The sequence below is a fragment of the Bos indicus x Bos taurus genome, chromosome 19 (genome assembly GCF_003369695.1).
Source record: "Bos indicus x Bos taurus breed Angus x Brahman F1 hybrid chromosome 19, Bos_hybrid_MaternalHap_v2.0, whole genome shotgun sequence".
Classification (NCBI taxonomy): domain Eukaryota; kingdom Metazoa; phylum Chordata; class Mammalia; order Artiodactyla; family Bovidae; genus Bos; species Bos indicus x Bos taurus.
In genome coordinates this window covers 24,156,538-24,179,773 of record NC_040094.1, presented here as the reverse complement: position 1 = coordinate 24,179,773, position 23,236 = coordinate 24,156,538, and the positions used below count along the sequence as shown (strand labels likewise).

Below are 23,236 nucleotides of genomic sequence, written 5' to 3'. Positions count from 1 at the left end.
CACTCCTCGACTCCTCCATTAGGCTTCATCCCAGATCCACACCCTCATTGTTCTGCTGGACTTAACTTGGTACTCTTTCAGAGCAAAGAACCTTTGTTAAAGTATCTCCGTCCTCTTCCCTAGGAAAGAACTCGAGCATAATCTGCTGAACAAGGGCTGAACTTTCCCTTTAGGCAAACTGTGGGTTCTACTTCCCTGTCCTCTCCGTTCCCAAGAGCAGTGTGGGCAGACGCCTGTATAGATGGAGGAGTAACCAGTGCCAAAACTTAATCCCTCAATTAGGGAGTAGGGTTTTCAGGACTGGTAGTCAAATTGTTTGCAGAGACAGTTGTCAGTGAACAGCATCTCTGTGCCATCAGCACACCTCCATTCCTTTCTTCTAGCTGCCCGGTTCCCCATACAGCCCTCTCTCCCAGTTCCTCCGTGAGGTCTAAGCCACATGGCTCTTACGAATCTTGTCTGGAGTCTTCTAAAGTGGCAGGTTTGGCTATGCAGAGTGTGGCATCCCAGAGTCTGCCCCTCCTCTCTCGGCAGCTGTTTGCCACTGACCGAGGTGGCGACTGAGCCTGTGTGTGTGGCCGGAGTCAGTGATGAGCCTCCCACCCAGGCCTGGGGAAGCCCTCCGCCAGTGTGGTTCCTGTGGCAGCAGCCAACACGCCAGAGCTCCTCATACCTTCGGGGCTGTGGTGTAACAGCCAGCTTCATGCGGTGGCATTGTTTAGTGCTGGTTGACTTGACTTCTCGGTCCCCACCCTCTGTGTTTCAAGGCGTCTGGCCGTGGCCCAGGAGAGAAGAAGCTGGCACTTGGAGAGTGGCTTCCTGCTGCCTCTCTTGTAGTAGGAGCCAGGACCACCTTCCATTCCTGCCTTCCTACCCGTGTGGCAGAGGCAAAGGGCCCCTCTGTGCTCAGCCTCCCGTTGTGGGGTTTCAAGTTGCCTAAGATCAGGACGCGGCTATCTGCCAGGTTATCTGCCCAGATAAACATTTATTGTTTACAGGGAGGTGTTTCAGCTGCTCTGGCGGATCCCACTGGTGAGATCTTCTAGTTTCTTGAGGTTTGAAGCCAGTGTGTGGGGCTGACGTCCAGACAGAGAACTGCTGGAGCTGGCGAGGTTCTCTGTGACCGGCCAGTCTGACATTGTTCAGCCACGGCCCCCCTCCCCACCGGGTGCCAGAGCCAAATTCATAGCTCTCAGTTCCCAGCCCTGCCTTCTGGGTATTGAGACTGCCTCTACTTTTTCAACATTTCTAGCCTTTCAAATTTGAAGATTTGTATCAGAGCAAATGTTATGACATAAGCAGCTGAAGACTACTTCTAGGTGGCAAAACCAACATTCTGACCTGTTTTCCTTAATAGCTACTGAGACAGCCGTTTAGTGAAGGCAGCAAGGATAAAGATAGGTGTTTTTTTGTTTTTTTTTTTAATGCAAACATTCATGTCCACTGCACCCAAATATACATTGCCTTTTTATTTTCTAGTGACAGATAGAATTGGTTTTCGGTGTTTTATTATATTGCACGGTTGGAAGGTACTTGCGCTCACTTATCCTCCACATCTGGATTCTGTCACTCGTCTTATAATGTTGCTTTGTCATCCATCTGTCCATCCATTTCTCCATCTATCATGTTTCTTTTTGATCTGTGTCATCAATGTATTTCCTCTAAGTCCTTCAGCATGAACCTATGTCATTAAGAGTTCAGTATTTACTTATGGTTTTCTCTTTTGAGATAAATTTACATACAGTGATATGGACAAATATTGAATGTACCTTTGCTAGGTTCTGACAAATGCATATACTTCTGTAACCCAAGGTCTTTCAAAATCAGAAGTCTTTTTACTATGCTCCCTTAGCTCCACCAGTACCCCCAGAGGCAGTTCTTTGTCCTGACCTTTTTTTCCCCATGATAGATGAGATGTGCTGTTTCCAGAACTTCATAAGAATGGCATATAGTTTTTTTAATAAGGCTTCTTTCATTTAGTAGAAAGCTTTGAGATTGCTTTATGTTGTCATACTTCTCAGCAGTTCATTCCGTTTTGTTTCTGAGTAGTTTTCCATTTTATGAATATATCACAGTTTATCTCTTCTCTGATGGATGGACAGATGGCTGTTTGTCCACCTTTTTGTGGACATGTGTTTTCTTTTGAGTAAGTGCCTAGGATTGGAATTGCTGAGTTACAGAGTAGATGTGTGCATTTTGTTGGAGATGGTTAGACCTTTTTCCAGAGGTGATTGCAGTATATTCCATTCACATCCTCATTTGGAGGAGAGGGGCAGTATATCAGTGTGGCTTTTAATTTGCATTTTCCTGCTTACTAATATAGAATTTACATGCTTTTTTCACGTCCTTACTGGCCACCTATATGTCTTCTTCATCAAGGATCTGTTTTAGATTTCTTGCCCATTTTCTTTCATTGTGTTGTTTGTTTTCTTGTTGGGTTACAAATTTCTTTATGTATTCTGGATACAAGTACTTTGTCGATATATATGTTTTGTGACTGTTTTCACTCAGTCTATGGCTTGCCTGTTTATTTTCTTAACAGTGTCTTGCTGAACAGAAGTTTTTAATTTTGATGTAGTCTAATTTATCATGTTTTTCCTTTATGGCTGTTATTTTATGAGAACTTGAAAACCCAAGTCATATACACTCTCTCCCCCACCACCCCTCCCTAAAACAGTTTCTTCTGTTATTAATATTTTGTATTCGTGTAGCTCATTTGTTGCAACTGATGAGCAGATAAACTGGTACATTATTATTAAAAGTCCATAGTTTAGGGTTCACTCTTTGTGTTGTGCAGTCTTGGGTTTTGACAAATGTATAATGACGTGTATCCACCATTATCGTATGACACGGAATAGTCTCACTACCCTAAAAATACCCTGTGCTCCACCTGTTCATCCCTCCCTCCATCACCTCTAGCCCCTGGCAACCACTGGTCTTATTTCTCTCTCTCTAGTTTTGCCCTTTCCAGAGTGTCACATAGCTGGAATCATACAACCTTTGGAATCATGTGTAGCCTTTTCAGATTGGCTTCTTTCACTTACCAATATACATTTAAGGTTGTTTTTACGGCTTGATAACTCATTTCTTTTTATTTCTAATATTCCATGATATAAAATAATGTTTATCCCTGAATAATATTCATGGAGGTGGTATGAATGTATCACCGTCTGTTTATGCATTCACCTACTGAACATTTTGGTTGCTTACAGGTGTTGGCAATTACTAGTAAAGCCAGTATAAACATTTTTGTGTGGAGGTAAGTTTTCAGCTCACTTAGGTAGATACCAAAAACTGCAGTTGTTCGATCATATGATAAAACTAAGGCTTCCCTGGTGACTCAGATGGTAAAGAATCTGCCCACGATGCAAGAGACTCCAGTTTGATCCCTGGGTCGAGAACATCCCCTGGAGAAGGGAATGGCTACTCACTCGAGTATTCTGCCACGGACAGAGGAGCCTGGTGGGCTACAGTCCATGGGGTTGCAAAGAGGCAAACGTGACCGAGTGTCTGACACTTTCAGTTTCATGGTAAGATTAGTGTGTAGCTTTGTAAGAAAATGCCCAGCTGCCTTAAATGTTGCTATACTGTTTTGCATCCTGCCAGCAATGAATGAAAGTTCCTGTTGCTTCATAGCCTCACTAGCATTTGGTGTTGTCTGTATGTTGGATTTTAGCCATTTTAATAGGTGTATAGTGGTAGTTCATGATTGTTTTAATTTGCTGTTTTTAAATGGTTTATGATGTTGAGCATCTTTTCATATGTTTGCCACCTGTGTATTTAGTTCAGTGAGCTTTTGCCCATTTTTTAATTGGGTTTTTTGTTTTCTTGTTAAGTTTTAAAAGTTACTGATTGATTTTTAAATGTTTGAACAACTGTGTTTTACTTAAATAAATCCTGTTTGCTGTATTGGATTTTCCAGTGTTTGGGTAATATTAATAATGTTGTTATATCTTATCAGGTTTTGGCATTAGTTATACTGACCTCATCAAATGACTTTAGAAGTTTACTCTCTTCCTCCATTTTCTGAAAGAGTTTGTGTAATACTGATGTTAAATCTAAGTTGGTGAACTTGTGGCCATAAAGTGGTTCATAATAATGTCTTCTTGTTATTTTGATGTCTTTAAGATCTGTATGTAGTGACATATGGGTTATTTAGAAGTGTGTGGCTTAATTTCCAAGTATTTCAGGTTTTCCTGGATATCTTACCGTCACTGATTCCTAATTTAGTTCCATTGTGATGAGAGAGCATACTTGGCACTATTTCAGCCCTTTTAAGTTTACTGAGACTTGCTTTATGGCCTCTCACATATTTACTTGGAAGACCATAACCGTACGCGCAGTGAAAAGAATGTATTCTGTACGTTGGGCATAGTGTTGTATAAATATCAATTAGGTCACAGTGGTTGATAGTGTTGAGATCCCCTGTCTTTACTCTTATTTTGTCTTGGTGTTCTGTTAATTTCTGAGAGAGGAATGTTAAAATCTCTTAATATGATTGTGGGTTTTCTGTTCTTCCCTTTAATTCTGTCAATTTTTGTTTTCTATATTTTGGAGATCTCTTGCTAGGCACATCATTATGATTATTTTAGCTTCCTGATGAACTGACCATTTTATCACTGGAATGTCCTTCTTTCATCTCTGATAATACTTTGCCTTAAAATCAGTTTTTTTCTTGATATTTATATAGCCATTCCAGCATTCTTATGTTTTTTGTTTGCATGGTATATCTTTTTCCGTCCATTTTCTTTTAAGCAGTCTGTATCTTTATATATAAAAATCTCTACTGACAGGATGTAATTGGGTCTTACATTTAATCCATAATGAAAATCTCCTCCTTTCTAGTGAAGTGTTTAGTTTATTAACACTTAAAGTAACTAACCCGATGGTTGAATTCAGGTTTACAATTTAGTTAGTTGTTTTCTGTTTGTCCCTGCTGGGTTTTTTGTTCCTTCTTTATATATATATATATCTTCTTTTTGTGCCTACTTTCCTGTCTTCTTTTACATTATATGATTTTTATTGAGAATTCCACTCTAACTTATTTATTGGGGTTTTGGGTATTTCTATTTGCTGTTTTTCAGTGGTGGCTCTGTAGATTATAGTATATGTCCTGAACTTTTCAGACTACTTAAGAGTTGCTGTTGTACCACTTCACATAAAATGTAGAAATCTTGCAAGCATACAGTTCCAGTTACCCATTGCTCTTGTATTATTTTAGTTGTTACGTGGTATATACTGTATACAATAACATACATGTGTATATAATATACTGTATACATAATATATTATATACAGCAACATGACAGTGTTACGAGGTTGTGTTTGGGTTTTGGTTTTTTACTTCAAAGACATGCAAATTTTATTTCTACTAAATGTTAGCAAATATTTGAAATAAAATGCTAAATTCTTGTGCTGATAAGGCTGTTTGTACATGTGTGGTAAAATACATGTAAGATTGGGAATTCCCTGATGATACCGTGCTTTCACCGCTGAGGGCCCAGTTTCAATCTCTGGTTGGGGAACTAAGATCCCGCAAGCTGTGATCAATATAGCACACACATGTACATGTACACACATATGTGTGTGTGTGTGTGTGTGTACATAATATGTGGCATTAATTTTACCATTGTGTCTATTTTTTTCTTTGTGGCACGTGCTTTTGGTGTCTTGTGCAGAAATCATTACTATATCCAACAATGTAAAGATTTTCTCCTATGCTTTAAGAGTTTTGTAGTTTGGGCTCGTAAGTTTAAATTTTTGACCCATTTTGAGTTAATTTTTATGTATGATGTTAGGTAAGGAACCAACCTCGTTCATTGGAATGTGGATATTCAGTTTGTAAAATGTTATAATTTTGCATTAAACAAATCTATGTGTCTTTTTTAATTTAAGAAGGTAGAAAAGTTGTTGTTTGTATTTATCCAGATACTTACCATTTCTTTGTGAAGAGGCAAGTATCCAGGCAGTATCATTTCCCTCTGGCTTGAAGAGCTTTTGGCTTTTCTCCTAAGGCATGTGCTACAAATTCTCTTAGTATTCTTTTATCAGAAAAAAAAAGTCTTTATTTCATTTCCTTCTTTGAAGTTCTCTTCACTGGGTATATAAAATTTTCAGTACTTTAAATACAGTCATCTTTTGTCTTATGGCCTGTATAGTTTCTGATAAGACATCAATTAGCATTTATTAAGATTGTTGTTCTCTACATGTAATGGGGCATTTTTCTCTGGCTGCTTTCTAGATTTTTCTCTGTATCTGGTTTTCAGTAGTTTACCTATGATATGTCTAGGCATGATTTTCTTTGTATTTCTCCTGCTTGGGCTTCACTGCTCTTAAATCTACAAATTGTCTTTCACCAAATTTGGGGGACTCTCAGGCATTATTACTAAAGTTATTTTTTTCTGCTCCAATCTCTCCTGAGATTCATTTACACATATGTTAGGCCTTTTGCTATTGTCTCCCAAATCAAGGGCTTTGTTTATTTTTTTCCTCTTCACCTTGAGTGATTTCCATTCTTACTTCAAATTTACTCACTTCTTTGTCATGTCCATTTCCTTTTAAGCACATCCAGCGACTTTTTTATTTCAGATATTGGATTGCTGGGTTTGTTTTGTTGGCTTCCTTTTTTTTCCTTCCAGTTCTAGACTTTCCATTTGATTCTTTTCCAGTTTCTATTTCTCTGCTGAGCTTTCCTATGTTTTCATTTATTTCAGTCATTTTCCTTTATCTCATTGAATGCCATTATAGTAACTTTGTCGCTAATCTTGCTGTTAATTTTAACATTTGTGTCATTTCTAAAGTGGTCTCCATTTCCTATCTTTTCTCTTAGGAATAGGTCACATGAAATAATGTGTGATATCACTTATGTGTAGAATCTAAACAATACAACAGGACTTCTCTGGGGATCCAGTGGTTAAGACTCCTTGCTTCCACTGCGAGGGCCATGGATTTGATCCCTGGTCAGTGAACTAAGGTCCCACACGTGCCATGTGGCACAGCCCAAAACAAAAAACAAACCAGTGATTATAACAAAAAAGAAGCAGACTCACAGTTGCAGAGAATAAACAAATTGCTGGGAAGGGGACAATATAGAGGTAGGAGATAAAGAGTTATGAATTATTCAGTATAAAATAAACTACAATGATATTGTACAGAGGAGAACATAGCCAGTGTTTGACAGTATAAGTGGGAAATCTTTGAAAGCTGTGAATCACTGTGTTGTGTGTCTGTAACTTAAACATCAACTATACAATAGTTAGAACTGGACATGGAACAACAGACTGGTTCCAAATAGGAAAAGGAGTACGTCAAGCCTGTATATTGTCACCCTGCTTATTTAACTTTTATGCAGAGTACATCATGAGAAACGCTGGGCTGGAAGAAACACAAGCTGGAATCAAGATTGCCGGGCGAAATATCAATAACCTCAGATATGCAGATGACACCACCCTTATGGCAGAAAGTGAAGAGGAACTAAAAAGCCTCTTGATGAAAGTGAAGGTGGAGAGTGAAAAAGTTGGCTTAAAGCTCAACATTCAGAAAACGAAGATCATGGCATCTGGTCCCATCACTTCATGGGAAATCGATGGGGAAACAGTGTCAGACTTTATTTTTGGGGGCTCCAAAATCACTGCAGATGGTGACTGCAGCCATGAAATTAAAAGACACTTACTCCTTGGAAGGAAAATTATGACCAACCTAGATAGCATATTCAAAAGCAGAGACATCACTTTGCCAACAAAGGTCTGGCTAGTCAAGGCTATGGTTTTTCCAGTGGTCATGTATGGATGTGAGAGTTGGACTGTGAAGAAAGCTGAGCGCCGAAGAATTGATGCTTTTGAACTGTGGTGTTGGAGAAGACTCTTGAGAATCCCTTGGACTGCAAGGAGATCCAACCAGTCCATTCTGAAGGAGATCAGCCCTGGGATTTCTTTGGAAGGAATGATGCTAAAGCTGAAACTCCAGTACTTTGGCCACCTCATGCGAAGAGTTGACTCATTGGAAAAGACTCTGATGCTGGGAGGGATTGGGGGCAGGAGGAAAAGGGGACGACAGAGGATGAGATGGCTGGATGGCATCACTGACTAGATGGATGTGAGTCTGGGTGAACTCTGGGAGTTGGTGATGGACAGGGAGGCCTGGCGTGCTGCGATTCATGGGGTCGCAAAGAGTCGGACACGACTGAGCCACTGAACTGAACTGAACTGAACTGAAAACTTCAGTTAAAAAATACTTTACAAAAAGAGTAGGTCACATTGTCTTGTTCCTTTATACATTGAGTGATTTGAGATTTTACCCTGTGACTGTAAATGTCCTGTGGAGTTTGTTTTGTTCCTCCAGAGAAGGGTTTTGCTTTAGTGTATTAGGCATTTCCGTTGCTTGGACTCAAATTGCAGTAGGTCAAACATCCATTTTGTTTGTCTGGTCTTGTTGTTTTACTGTTTTTTACATTTAATCTACACATACATGGTTTAGAAGTCAGGCCAGAAATTTGAATATTGTGTATACACAGAATATGGGGCTTCTTCTTTGTGGCTATACAGAGATTTGAGATTTCAAATTTACTCACTTCTATATCATCTCCATTTCCTTTTAAGCACATCCAGTGACTTTCTTATTTCAGATATTGGATTATTGGGTTTGTTCTGTTGTGTTGGCTTCCTTTTTTTTCCTTCCAGTTCTAGACTTTGCATTTGATTCTTTTTCATTTTCTGTTTTTCTGGTGAGATTGCCTATGTTTTCATTTATTTCAGTCATTTTCATTAATCTCACTGATAAAGAAAATATCATTGAACTATTTTGATATTTGAAATTAATTTTTATTGGAGTACAGTTGATTTACAATGTTGTGTTAGTTGTTTGTTTTTCTTTTAAATAGCCAGAACAACACTTGGAATCAAGAATAGTAAATATTTTTTCAATAGGCAATAAATACAGTGAGCAAATTCAGTTATTCCTTTTTCTTTTTTTTTAATTCCTTTTTAAAGTTAAAAATAAAACGGGTCTTTCAAATAATGAGCAGTACCACTGTAATTAAGAAAATGATCTTGAAAATGTTTAAAAGAGGAATTCTCAGGTACTTTTGAGCATTGGCATTTTTATGTCTTTTTAAGGAGACCTTTTCAAATCCTTTGCCTGTTTTTTTTGGAGTATTTTTCACTTAAAGGCCTTTCTGACAAGGATTTGAACCCTTTTCAGTCATTTACATTGAAAATATTTTCTACAGTTTGTCACTTACCTTCCATTATTTATGGGATGCTTCTCAAATGTCAATGATTTAAATTTTTACATAGCCAAATCTTTAATTTTCCCTTTATGAAATTTGTTTTTATACTTTAAAAAGTCTTCCTAACTTCAAACCAAATGAATATTCATATTTTATTCTCATTATTTTACTTTTTGAAAAATTTTTATTATTTAAAAACAATTTATTTTTCTGAATGGTGTGAAATAGAGATCTAATTTAATTTTTTAATTAATTAATTAATTTTAAATGGAGGATAATTACAATATTGTGGTTTTTGCCACACATAGACATGAATCAGCCATGTGTGCACATATGTCCCCCCATCCTTAGCCTCCTCTATAGTTTATAAAGTAGCATCAGTTATTAAATGATTTATTAAACTTCTAGCTTAACTAAAAGTTAAGCTTCATTATATACTGATACATGGATACGCTATGCTAGAATCTGTTTTTATACATAGATGCAAATGCATACTAGCATCTGTTTTTAGGACTTTCATTATTTTTTGCTAGTCTGTTCTTGAAACATAACCTTGCCATTTTAGTTACTGTAGCTTTGTAATGTGTTCTAATTCTACTGATGTGAGTTTACACACATTCCTTTTATATTTTATTGCTGTATACCTTTGGCTTTTCCCATCTACTTATGCTTTATACAAACTTCAGAATAATTTTCAATCCCACTGCACCCCCCCAAAAAAAAATCCTCATGGTATTTTTTAGTTGAGATATAATTAATATGTAACATATTAGTTTTTGGTATACAACATAATGATTAGATATATGAATACATTGTGAAATGATCACAACAATAAGTCTCAGTTCAGTTCAGTTGCTCAGTCATGTGCGACTCTTTGTGACTTCATGGACTGCAGCACGCCAGGCCTCCCTGTCCTTCATCAACTCCCAGAGCTTGCTCAAACTCATGTGCATCAAGTTGGTGATGCCATCCAACCATCTCATCCTCTGTCATCCTCTTCTCCTCCTGCCTTCAATCTTGCCCAGCATCAGGGTCTTTTCCAATGAGTCAGTTCTTCCATCAGGTGGCCAAAGTATTGGAGCTTCAGCATCAGTCTTTCCAATGAATATTCAGGATTGATTTCCTGTAAAATTGACTGGTTTGATCTCCTAAGTTAATAATGTCTAGTTGGAATCCCTCACCACACATGGGTACAGATTTCCTATTTGTGTGAAGAGAACTTTTGAGATGTACTCTCTCAGCAATTTTCAAATATGCAATAAAAGAAAAAAAGGACATATCTACAAATTTGTATGTCATCCTTGTGTAGGAGGGCATGCTAATTTTCTCTCTGTGGTTCCAGTTTTACTATATGCACTGCCAGAAAGGAGCAGTCCTCATGGTATTTTGATTGGAATTGCATTCACTTTAAAAATATCTTTGAAGAAAATTTGACATTGTTACAAGTTTTCTTATTAAAACAATGTATTCTCTGGACATCAGTACTTTATGTCTCCCATGTTTTTTATTGATTTTCTTGCTATAATGAATGGGATTTTTTTCAGTACACTGTCTATATAGTACTTGGGGAAAGCTAACTTTTATATTCTGCTATCACATCAAATTTTCTTACTAATTCTCTTCTTAGGTGATCATTTATTCATTAGTTTATGTGATTTTTTAACTTTTTTCATTTACTTTCACTGGATTATAGTAGAATTACAATATTGTGTTAATTACTGTTATACAGAAAAGTGGCTCAGTTATACATCCTTTTTCATATTCTTTTCCGCTGTGGTTCATCATAAGATATTGATATGGTATATCCCAAGAATATATAGTTCCATGTGCTATACTATAGTACCTTGTTCTTTATTCATTCTATGTATATGGCAGTTTGCATCTGCTAATCCCAGACTCCCACTTGGACCGTCTTCCACCCCTCCTTCCCTTGGCACCCCCCAGTCTGTGTCCCTGACTCTGTTCTGTTTCATAGATAGGTTCATTTGTGTCGTATTTTAGGTTCCACATTTAAGTGATGTCATATGGTATTTCTCTTTCTCTTACTGACTTACTTCACTTTGTATGATAATCTCTAGTTGCATCCATGTTGCTGAAAATGACATTATTTGTTCTTTTTTATGACTGAGTAGTATTCCATTGTATAGATGTACCACATCTTTATATGTGGTGTGTTTTAAATTAATGTTTTCTAAATTTGGTCCTTTTCTTATTGGGATGAACCTTATTTGGGTTGCATTTTAGTGGTCTGCTACATTTGATGTGCTGTTTTTTTACTTAGGGTGTTTATATTCATTTCCATAGTGGGCCTGGCCTCTCTTTTCTGTCTTTACTGCTTTTTTTCTTTGTGTATTGGAGTATTCTGGTGTACTGACTCTATGCAAAGAAATGGGAAGCAGCTTTTCTTTTTCTGTGACCTGACAAGTATATAGAGTGTGTTACTTATAGAGTCATTCTTGACTGTCTTGCATGCTCTACCTTCAGCCTCTCAGCAGTCTTTTTACTCTGCCTTTGAAATATGTACAGAATCCAGCCATTTAACAATGATTTCTGCTAATACCACCCTAATCCAAAGTATTCCTTTCTCTTGCTTAGACTGTTCGTGTAGGCGTGTTGTGATCTTTTCTCCCCTTCAGCCTAGTCTCAACACAACAGCCAGGGTGATCTTAAGATGTAAGTTGGATTAGCTAATACCACTGCTCCAAGCCCCTCCAGAGGATTCCTATCTCACTCAGAAGAAAATATCAAGCCCTTGCCAAGGCTTACATCCTTTCTGACCTCATCTCCTACCACTCTCCACTTACTCTTCACTGGCCAAACTGGCTTCCTCATTCTTTAATCATGCCAAACAACTCAGGTCTCTGGGCCTTTGCACTTCTGTTCTGCTGTTACCCAACTGCACAGCTTACTTCCTAAAGTCCTTCAGATTCCCGTTCAAGAGCCAACCTTATCAGAAAGTTGTCTACCAGTAATAAACGGTAAAGAATGGACATCTACCCCAGGCACTCTCTGTCCCTTCACTGAACTCTTATTTTTCTTCTTAACACTTTCCGTCACCTGCCTGACAAGTTGGATTTTGTTTTGTTTTTGCTTTGCCTGTTGATTGTCCTCCACCAGAATGTAAAAACTTTTATTTTATTTACTGTGCACTCCCTAGTGCTTAGAACAGTGCCTGGAGAATGGATCCTGTTCCATACCATGAATAAATATTTACTGACTGAATAGGTGAATAAACTGAAGGAACTTACCTATAAAAGCACCTCAGCCTCTAGTAGTTTTGAAAAGAAAGCCTCTGACACCTCCTTTTTTCTGTTTCTTCCCTTAGTATGTGTTTTTTTAAGGCTTTTTTAGTTTCTGAGTCAGTTTTTTAGGCAGAAAAAAATGTTTTAGGTAAGGTTATTAAGCTATAACAAATAACATACAATAAATAGTTCAGCAGTTAAGTGTTTGATTCAAAGTATGAGTTTTGACAAAAATATGTGGTAGTGTAAACATCACCACAGTGAGGGTATTTTCATCACTTCTTGTGTCAGTTTTCTTGACTGACCTTATCCCGAAATATCATCCATTTCTCTAAAATCTTCCCTTTTTTTTTTTCTGTTCTCTGACTTTTTTCTTAAAATGTTAGCTATTTACATTTCTTCATTTTAAAAAACTAGCTCTTATATTTATTGTCCTCTAATTTATTAACTTTTATCTTTTTTTTCTTTTATTCTTGTTTTTTTCTTCTGCTTGTGTTGAATCTTCTGTGTTTGCTTGTTTCTTACTAGTTTACTTAAAAGCTTTATGACTTTGAATATGTGATTACTAATACTTTGGCTGTACTCTAATCCATTTAAATATATACTCTTCTAATGGTCATTTTTTAAGTAGTCTTTGATTATCATTTTGATTTTTTTCTTTTTGATTCTAAAGTTATTTGGAAGTTTGTTTTTAAAGTTGGGTTTCTTAAACTGTTGTTATTAATTTCTACTTTGGGATTTTTTTTCTTTAGAATTTAATTTATTGAGGTAAAATTCATATAACATAAAAGTTAACCATTTAAAGTGAACAATTCAAAGGCATTTAGAACATTCAGTGTTGTACAACCAATACTTCTATATTCATAGCATTTTAATTCCAGTTTATCTCTGATTTTTAAAATAAAATACATTAAGTTCTTTTCCTCTACTTATCAAGTGGAAAAATTAAATAGGATATAACTAGCTCTCAGTTTAGTTAGGATTATGTTCAGCTGCAAGATGCAAAAGACCCCCCAATAACAGTAACTTAAATAAGATAGATTTCCCTCTCAAGTGGAGGAAGCCCAGAAGTTTTTGGATTTGACACTCCATGGTGTCATGGACCAAGTTTCTACTTTTTTGATGTGCTTTTTACTTGGTTTTCATTTCCAACAACCTCTTAAAGTCTAAGATAGCTATTGGAATGCCAGCCACTTCATCTGCATGCAAGCCTGTGTGAAGTAGAAACAGTTAAAGAAGGAATGCAATTTTTAAAAAAATTTTAATAAGGGCCTTCCCTGGGAGTTCATACACATTACAGTCTACATTCTACTGGCCAGAACTGAGTCACTTGGCCAAACCTAACTGCAGTGTAGACTGGGAAATATTTTTATTCTATTAATAGGTAGACCATGAAAAAAAGTGTTAGTCACTCAGTTGCATCCAACTCTTTGCAACCCCATGGACTGTATACACAGCTAAAAATCAAGGGCTCTGTTACAGAAGAAGAGAAGGAGAACAGATAATGGGAAACAACTGGCAGTTTCTGCCACACACCCCCATGCATAAGTGCAAGACTTCCTGCTTCCTCCTCTCACCACTCCTCCGTTTCCTAGTTTGTATAGGTATCAGTGAGATTTTAGTTTATCTGAGAACATCTTTCTTTTGCCCTTCTACATGAATAGGGCAGTGCGGGGCACAGAAGTATGAGGCCAGTCAGATTTGTGTGGGTTCTTTTGTTTTGTTTTTTAATGCTAATAGGATTATTTTTTCTCATTGTCCTTGGAAGTTAAAGACTGAACCAGGGTATGTCTCAGTCACAGATGGCAAATGTCTCATAGGTGCGTTTACATTCTGTGCCAAAGACAGGCATTACTAATTGATCACAGCACTCTTTTCCACTGAATACAAATTTGTATTCATTTTTTAAAAAAAATACAAAGCCCACTTTTTTTTTGTCATCTCTAATGAAGGTGTTGGTTTCAAATTAAGTTTTTTAGCATGAGCTTTGAATATGGAGAAGGAAATGGCAAGCCATTCCTGTATTCTTGCCTGGAAAATCCCATGGACGGAGGAGCCTGGCAGGCTGTAGTCCATGGGGTCACAAAGAGTCAGACAGGACTTAGTGACTTCACTTTCTTTCACTTTTGAATATTCAGGCTCCAAATGTCTCTGTCTCTGTTACTTGGGAAAGTTTACTTTTCCTTCCCCCTCCCCTTTCCTTTCTCATTTTTTAAATTATTGCTCTTTTCCCATCAGTCTTGATCTTTCTGGAATAGCTTTTTAAAGATTTACTCTCACCTGCCCGTTATTTTCATCTCTGTATTCTCTTCTGTGTTACAGAAGAGACTCAACCAAATCACGCATATCAGTGATTTGCTTTTCTTTTGCTATATTTAGCTGCTGCTTATAGCTTTACCTTGGAGAAGGCAATGGCAACCCACTCCAGTACTCTTGCCTGGCAAATACCATGGACAGAGGAGCCTGATGGGGCACAGTCCATGGGGTCGCTAGGAGTCGGAGACGACTGAGCACCTTCACTTTCACGCATTGGAGAAGGAAATGGCAACCCACTCCAGTACTCTTGCCTGGAGGATCCCAGGGACGGGGGAGCCTGGTGGGCTGCCGTCTATGGGGTCGCACAGAGTCGGACACGACTGAAGCGACTTAGCATAACATAGCCTTACCTATAGTTTTTCCTGATTATTTTCTCATATGACTGCCTTCTCTAGATTGAAATGCAGTTTACTCTGGTTTGTGTGTGTGTGGTGTTGTTTTTTACTTGTTTATTGAAGGTTAACCTTCACTAAGTAATACGCACTACTTGTAAATTTGAGTTCAGTACCTTTTACATATGGTTCTATTCATGCTAACTGTGACCCCCATCAAGATACAGAATATTTCTCGAATCCCAGCAGGCTTTGTTATGTCCCCTCTCTTCCCTCTCCCTTAACACAGGTAACAGTTATCCTGACCTTGTTCACTGTCTGTTAGTTTTGCCTGTTTTTAACATGTGTATAAATAGAATTATATTGTATTCAGTAGATAGCCTTTGTTTCTTTTGTCCAACACGGTCTATGAGAGAGTCATTCAGGTAAGAGTTCACTCTGCATTATTGCCGTGTAGCATTTTGTGTATAAATACACTAAAGTTTACTACTTCTCCTGTCGATGGACGTTTCTTTTACCAATCTTGGTTATTATGAATAAAGCAACCATGGACATGCACTCTATTTCTCTTTGACGTGTACCTAGGAATGGGCTTGTTAGGTTGTAAGGTAGATGTGTGTTTAACTTCAGTAGACACTGCCAAGCAGATTTCCAGGGAGCTTGTACCAGTATACATGACCACCTGCAGTATACGAGAACTTCGGTTGTTCCACGTATTTGCCAAGTCTTGGTTTTAGTTTTGGTTTTCATTTTAGCCTTTCTGGTGGGTGTGCAGAAGTATCTCGTTGTGACTGTGATTCACATTTCCCTGGTGAATAGTGACGTTGAGAACCTTTTCTTCTGCTTTTGGTCACTTGGATGTCCTCTTCTATGGAGTGCCTGTTCCTGACTTTTGCCCATTTTTCCTTTCAGTGGCTTTTCTTTTTCTTACCAATTTATAGAATAATTTTTAAAGTACTCTGAATATAAGTCCTGTGTTGGGTATACATGTTTGTATTAAAAATACCTTCTCTCACATTTTCTCATACCTTCTCTCATATTTTCACCCTTGGCTCATATTTTCACTTTTAATGATGTCTTTTGATAAACACAAGTTCTTAATTTTTATGAAGTCAAATTTATCAATTTTTTTCTTTAATGGTTAATGCTTTTTGTGTCCTATGTAAGAGCTATTTGCCTACAAGATCATGAAGATATTTGTCTGTTCTTTTCTTCTAGAAGATTATCTATCATTCATACTTAGGTCTGTAATCCATCTCAAATTAATTTTTGTTTGTGGCATGAGGTAGAGACAAGGTTAATTTTTTTACATACAGGAGCATTTTCCATTGATTGAGCATCATTGACTTATTATGTAACACACGTGACTTTATGTTGGGGTCCATCTCTGGGCTTTATGTTCTGTTCCAATGGTCTGTTTATCTCTCCTTTTGTCATTACTGTTGAAGATTAAATGAAAAAGTCCAGAGTTTTTGCAATGACTGTTCTAGAGACATATTCACTTATTCCTTACATTGGTATCCTTCTGTTCAATTTAATACCTTTTCATACGTTAGGTGATTTTTTTTCCCCCATCCTTTCTTAGGCAGTCTGTACTTTTTCATATTGGGATCTCAGGTAGGGGTCTGTTAAGATTTTCAGGTGCATATAAAAGGAAAAGAGGAACATTTGATTTACACTGCTGGTGTTAAACACTTCTAGAGTGGAAATTAGAGCTAGAGATAGTCATGGCAAGGAGCTAACCCTTCTCTTTGCTGTAATAGACCAATTTCATGTTCTCATTCTGGGGTTCTTGCCTCTTTAAGAAGCCAAACTCAGCTCTGTCTTCCTCCTGCCTCAACGTGGCCAACCACAACAGTTGTAATCCAGCAGCCACTAAGTTTGTTCTGATACCCTGGTGAAGCCAGTTGTGCCCTTCTGAGTGGACCAGAGCCCACCTTGGCTCTTAGCTTAATTGCTCCAAGAAAAGGGCATCAGTGGGGTATGGCTGCTGAAGTCTCATCTGTGTACTTATCAAGCAGGCAGAGGGTTGAACATCAGTTGTCCTTTTCCTCATTCCAGTCCCATCTGCAGTTTGTCTTACAGAAAATTCCTCATAGTTTCTGGTATGTGGTTGCCTAGTACTGATATATACTTTCTTTTTTCTTTTTTTTTTCCTTCAGTCATTTCAGTGGAAAACTAGAAGGGTGGACAGAGTAACTAGATGCATGTACTTAAAGCCATTCTAATTACAAGTCAGTGCTAGATTTTTTTTAAATGAGTTTCTTTGCAGGGCCAGAGGGGTGTGCAGTATGTTGTCCGGTGTGTGGAATCTTAAGCTTCCTAACCAGGAATCGAACCTGTGCCTCCTGCAGTGGAAGCAGAGTCCTTACCACTGGACTGCCAGGGAAGTCGCTCTTTAAATGAGCTTCTAGCCTTCCAAGTTGAATACTTTGAAAGTTCACTGATTTTCTGAAAGTAAGTGTTGGTCTTCCTGTGTTTGGTCTCAGCTCTGCAGCTTGGTATCTCCCCCCACCCCCCTGCCCACAGCTGGCACATGAGTAGAACCATAACCCAAAGGCCCAATGAGCAGCACTGCAGAAGACGGAGGCAATGACAGACACCCAAAATGAAGTCCGAGGGCTTGTTTTGAAATCATGGGTTTCCTACGATCTACTCATATGCCTTTATTTAATAAAACTGCTGCCTCGTGTTTCTTGCCAGCTTGTCAGGAGAAACTGACCCTGGGATGTGGAATGACCCAGAATCTTGTGCTCTTGTCGAGCCAGAGCCCTTTCCCAGGCCAGCTTGTTGAAGACCCAGCTAGGGAGCAGGGACTGTTTCCTATAGTCTTTGTAAGCCTGGTGCTCCTTATGATACTCAGGAATTGCTCAGTAAATAAGAATACATACTTAGAAGTTTAGGGCGCTTTACACCTAGCTTTTTTTGTTTGTTTTGCTTTCTAATGTAGCTAAGGTACATAGATTTTCTGTGTTTTATTTTTATTTTTCATTCTCTTGTGGGAAAAAAACAGAAAGTTTATATTTTCTACCTTGTAATTCAAATACGAGAACCCAGAACAGGACCCCCCACCCCCCAGTAATATTTTTTGAGGCGGAAAGCAGTAATAGGAAAATGTAACTCAGAAGACCCTGAGTTTCAATGGTAAAGATACCTCCTTTCTCCAAGAATTAGGCCTGATCAGGGTTCAGCCCCACTCATATGGAATTCGAGGGGATAAATCACAACTGAAGACCTTGGCACTTCTGTAAGAAATTTAAATAACAGGCAGACATATAGAGATTCGTAAATATGTACTTGGTGCCAGCTAAACCACAGAGAAGATACTGCATTTGTGGCCCAGGGAAGTTAAATATTTGTGGTCAACTTAAAATTCAACATAAAACTCTCATCTGTGATGGAAACTATCCAGAAACTGCATGGAGGGCGTGCTAGCTGCATGAGCTCTCAAAGGCCTCTCCTCTCACCCCGCCGGGCTGGAAGAGCAGGCCCCTGCCCCTTCCTTCACACTGCATAGCTGGCAGTCCTTGTTAGGAGAGAAGGGATTCCCTGGCGCTCTGGGTACCTACCCCAGAAGGTAAGGCCATCTCTGCTCTGTGGCTCACTCCTTCACGTCTGATCAAACAGCACTTGATCTAGGAGCCTTCTTCTGTCAGTCTTAGATTAAACAGCTGCCCTCTCTGCTAGCCTGTTGCTCTCTGTCACTCTTACCCTACTTTATTTTTTCCTAGTTCTTCCCACTACTTGTCCCTGTATTTGTTTGCTTGTTTCTCATTTCCCAAGAATGTTAAGCTTCATGACAACATGAACATAATTTTATTGACTATTGTATCCCTCGTGTCTCAAATAAACCCTCCTGTGCAGAGCAGATGCTTAATAAATATTTATTGAATGAATTCAGTAGAATACTTGAAAATGTTTGAGGAAGTACAGTCCGGGGAGCCAAAGAGTTGTTGTCCCCTGATCCCTGGAATAGGGTACCGTCACAGCAGAAGCTCAGACTGTGAGATCAGCCGGAAGCCCCTCAAATACCCTCCAGTGGTGTGGCATCTGCGTAAAGTCCCTGCTGGGGAGACAGGCACTTGCAGACCGTGCACGCGCCTTCAGGTGTACCTCTTGCCATAAAACCCGGGTTACAAGTGGAGATGGAATTAACACAACTTCGTTTTCATTAGAAAGTGTGACAGTGTTTTGTTTCTGGCCTTCAGTTTTGTTGAGGACCCTCCTGATGTTGTTTGCTCTGTTGTGGGAGTCGGGGCAGCGTGCAGACTGGAGCACATACATGTACTGTTCCCTTTCTTTTTTATATATATAATTTTACTCATGTTGGCTGTGCTGAGTCTTCATCAGTGTGCGGGCTTTTCTCTGACTGCAGGGGCTGTCCTTCACGGCAGCATGTGGGCTTCTCGCTGTGGTGGCTTCTCTTGTTGCGGAGCACAGGCTCTCAGCTGCGTGGGCTTCAGGAGCTGCTGCACGTGGCCTCAGTAGTTGCGGCTCCCAGGCTCCAGAGCACAGACAGGCTCGACAGTTGTGACTCACAGGCTTAAACACGAGGCATGTGGTAAAAAACAAAAATCAAAATGAAGAGTACAAATGGCTGGATTTTAAAAACAACCTTCCCACCTCTCATTTCTACAGCCTCTGCCAGCTTCGTTGCCAGTTTCTGGGGTGGCCAGCAGAAGTATTTGCGCACATACTGCCATGTATAATTAACTGTGGTTCTATACCTTTTACATATATTGAACCCATGTCTCCTGCATTGGCAGGAGGATTCTTTCCCACTGAGCCACCAGGGAAGCCCTCGCATTCTTGCTGGATATGTCAGTGCAGTCCTCGTGACCCAAACCTGTTGTCATTTGAGACCCTGCCTGGTTGCGGGTCTGTGGTTGCGAGCACTCCCGGGCGTGTCGGACCTGATGGTGACTGATGGACTTTACTGATGAATAGTTTTCATCTGTCTGCTTTCCCTTGCTGCTTTTGCTGAGTCTTTGAGTCATCCCAACACTGAGAGATTCCGTTGCAATAAACATGGTTGGTTTTCTGGATCTATTCCAGAACCTTACTGTTGATGATCTTTAGCATTTGGTATGAAATGTGCTACACAAATGATGTTGACGATCTCTCAGATATGCTGTTAAGTTGTTTTTTTTTTTTTTAATGGCAATGTGTATATCACCATTTATATAAATATGTGTAAAAGGTATAGAGCCATAGTTAATCACACATGGCAGTATGTGCATAAATACCTCTGCCGGCCACCCCAGAAACTGGCAACAAGGCTGGCAGAAGCTGTAGAAACGGGAGGTGGGAAGGCTGTTTTTAAAATTCAGCCATTTGTACTCTTCGTTTTGATTTTTGTGTTTTACCACGTGTCTTGTGTTTAAGCTATTACTGAACAGCTTCCATTTGTCCTGGTACTTGAAGCCCAGGTGCCACCATCTCTTCAGTGGCTCCTAGAAGAGATGCTGTTGTTGAACTTCTCTTCTGCTTTGTCAGCAGCAAGAATGACTTTAGTCTATGTAACAGAATTCAGCGACGGGATTTAGTTTTAGCTCTGTGTCTTCCATTTTAAAACAGTTTAGGCTCTGTGTAGGCTTCACTAGTACAGGCTGGTACAGAAATTTTGTGTCTCTGTCTTACCAGCATGAAGAACTGAAACTATACTAAGCAGTTTATACTTGTTTGTATGTCTTTCTGTGTGTGTATGTCAAGTAAACAGCGTTCAGAGTTGCTGGCTCACTGTCTCTAAGCCTGTTCTTAGTCTGATGACTTGGAAAGACTTGGTAAAGAATCAGAAATAGACTCGAGCAGCAGCTTTTTCGGTCTCTTTTTCAGCTCCTGTGAGGAGAATAGATCAGATGAGACACCATCAGTGCTAATGCCGTTTTGCCAGAGTGACCTGTAGAAAAGTCTGATTAAAAGTCTCGTTACGAATCACAATATTCATTCTGCTCCATTCAGATCATAAGAAAACTACACCTAAGTTATTCGTTCCATCTGGGCTTGCGTTTACCCTCTGTGAAATGGGAATGCTAGTAGGCCCTTCCTAAGATTTTGACATGGATTAAATGAGATAACATATGTGAAAACGCCTAGGTTCTACATATAAAAGTCTCTCTCTGTGTATATACACATATATATGAAATTGAAAGTGTTAGTCGCTTAGTCGTATCTGACTCTTTGCAACCCCATGGACTGTAGCCCACCAGGCTCCTCTGTCCATGGAATTCTCCAGGCAAGAATACTGGAGTGGGCTACCATTTCCTTCTCCAGGGGATCTTCAGGACCCAGGGATCGAACCTGGGCCTCCTGCATTGCAGGCTGATTCTTTACCATTTGAGCCATCAGGGAAGCCCATATACATATTCTTTATACTAATTGGAGGAGCAGTTAAGACGACTCCAAAGAAACGACCAGGTACAGTCCAGTCCTGCGTCAGACTCCCGTGTATCCTCCCCTCATGCTGTGCAGTTTATGTGTTTCTGTTGCTGTTTTCTGTAATTCATAAGGATCCCCCACCATCTCACTTTTCCACTCTTTCAGCTCTTGCTGTTATCTTGTGGCTTTGGATGTCAAAAAACTGTTAGATTTGCCTTTTAGGCTAAGATGCAGGCCCAGGCCCTGCTAGAAATTAGGCAGAACTCAGGTTGATTTTCAGATGGCAAAGCAGGGGCGCTTAACAGCTGTGTTAGCCCAGGAGTCTCCCATCACAGACACCTGCAATGAGGGTTTGTGAGCCCTTGAAGGAGAATGGCAGACACCACTTTGGAAATACAGTCATGCTGTCCTGGGTGCCCTAGCACCTCCCATGCTGGCCTCCTTCGGCACCGTTGCTCTGCAGTCCCACCCTCCGCTCAGCCCTGGCACTTAGTCCCGTGAACATGCCACCTGCCCCCCCCCCCCTCTCTCTCTCTGGCCCCATCCTTTAGCTGCCCGATTTATTTTTTCCACATCCTCACCCTCTTCCAGTTCCAAGCTAAATAGCCCTCACAGATGGCTTGTTCCATCAAAGCTGTTTAAGAACACAGGACAGTGAACCGAGGTCCAGAGGAGCTGCCAGAGCCCCAGGCTGCCCGTCCCATGGAGGCCCCAGACAGCTTTGTCATCAGCTCCCTAGAATCCACGGGCAGGAGCAGAAAGGCTGGCAGGTTGGGTGGTGGAGTGTCTCCTGAACACTGTAATCCTCTACAGCTAGCAACTAGTTCTCACTTAGATTTACAAGTCAGAGCCTGGAGCCGGCTACATCGCATACTCCATTTTCCACAGGAGGCTGAGCACTTTGCTGCTGGCATCTCTCCCCCACTTTTTTACAGCATGGAAACCCAGCAGGAAGTGGCAGTCCCGTTTGTGTTTTGGATCATGGTCTGAGTCCTTACTGAACCTCTTGTGAACTCCTGGAGAGGCCTAGATCCCTGCTCTGCCTGACCTGAAGGGCAGTATTCCCAGCTGTCAGCACATCCTTGGGAAGCGGGTGAGCCTCAGACGCCTATTAGAAATCCTGCCGAGGAGAGAGGATCCAGAATTTCACTCTTTCTTTCCTGTCAGCAAGGACACGGAAGTTTCCTGTCTGCCTTGTCATCAGCTTCAGAGCGTTTTCTCCTGCATGTCCCCACATACGACGCAGTGGTCCGCGAGCTTCTGCCCCAGGCACCGCCTCAGCACCCGCCTTCCCTCCGTCATATCAGAGGGGTCCGAGCAGTTATGTCCTCGTGACAAGGCGGCCTTTTCATTGTCCTCCCAGTTATTCCAGTGGGACTTGTGACCTCTCTGGTCACGGTCTCCCTCTCTCTCCCTTCCTTCTCCCACTTCCCTCTTCATCTGCAGCCTTTGTAAGTAGATTCCTCTCTGAGGTCACTGAGGAAGGGCAGCGTGTGCCTTTTGCTGTGGTACAAGTCTCCTTTCCCTCAGAAAGCGGAGTTCCCTGGAGAGCCCCCCTCCCTTCCTCCGTTAGAAGCCCTGCTGGCAGCTTATCTGCTTGAACTCGGGCATAATAGGGCAGGGAATGATGCTGTGTGTGGAGCGGTCTGGCCAGGCGGAGGGAAGTTAACTCTCAGCTGGAAAGAGCGGGCAGTTGAAGAAGCGTCCCCTGGAAAGAGCAGAAGAGAAGGAAAGGGAAAATC

General features: G+C 40.1%; 1 protein-coding gene and 1 non-coding gene across 4 annotated transcripts in view; one reads left to right on the top strand and one right to left on the bottom strand.

Moving 5' to 3' along the window:
- SMG6 (SMG6, nonsense mediated mRNA decay factor) overlaps positions 1–23,236 on the top strand; it is a 200,745-nt gene that overhangs the window by 141,646 nt on the left and 35,863 nt on the right. The window lies entirely within an intron of this gene.
- Positions 10,490–10,597, bottom strand: LOC113878620. Its single transcript, XR_003507047.1, has one exon. It is a non-coding gene; the product is annotated as a U6 spliceosomal RNA (small nuclear RNA).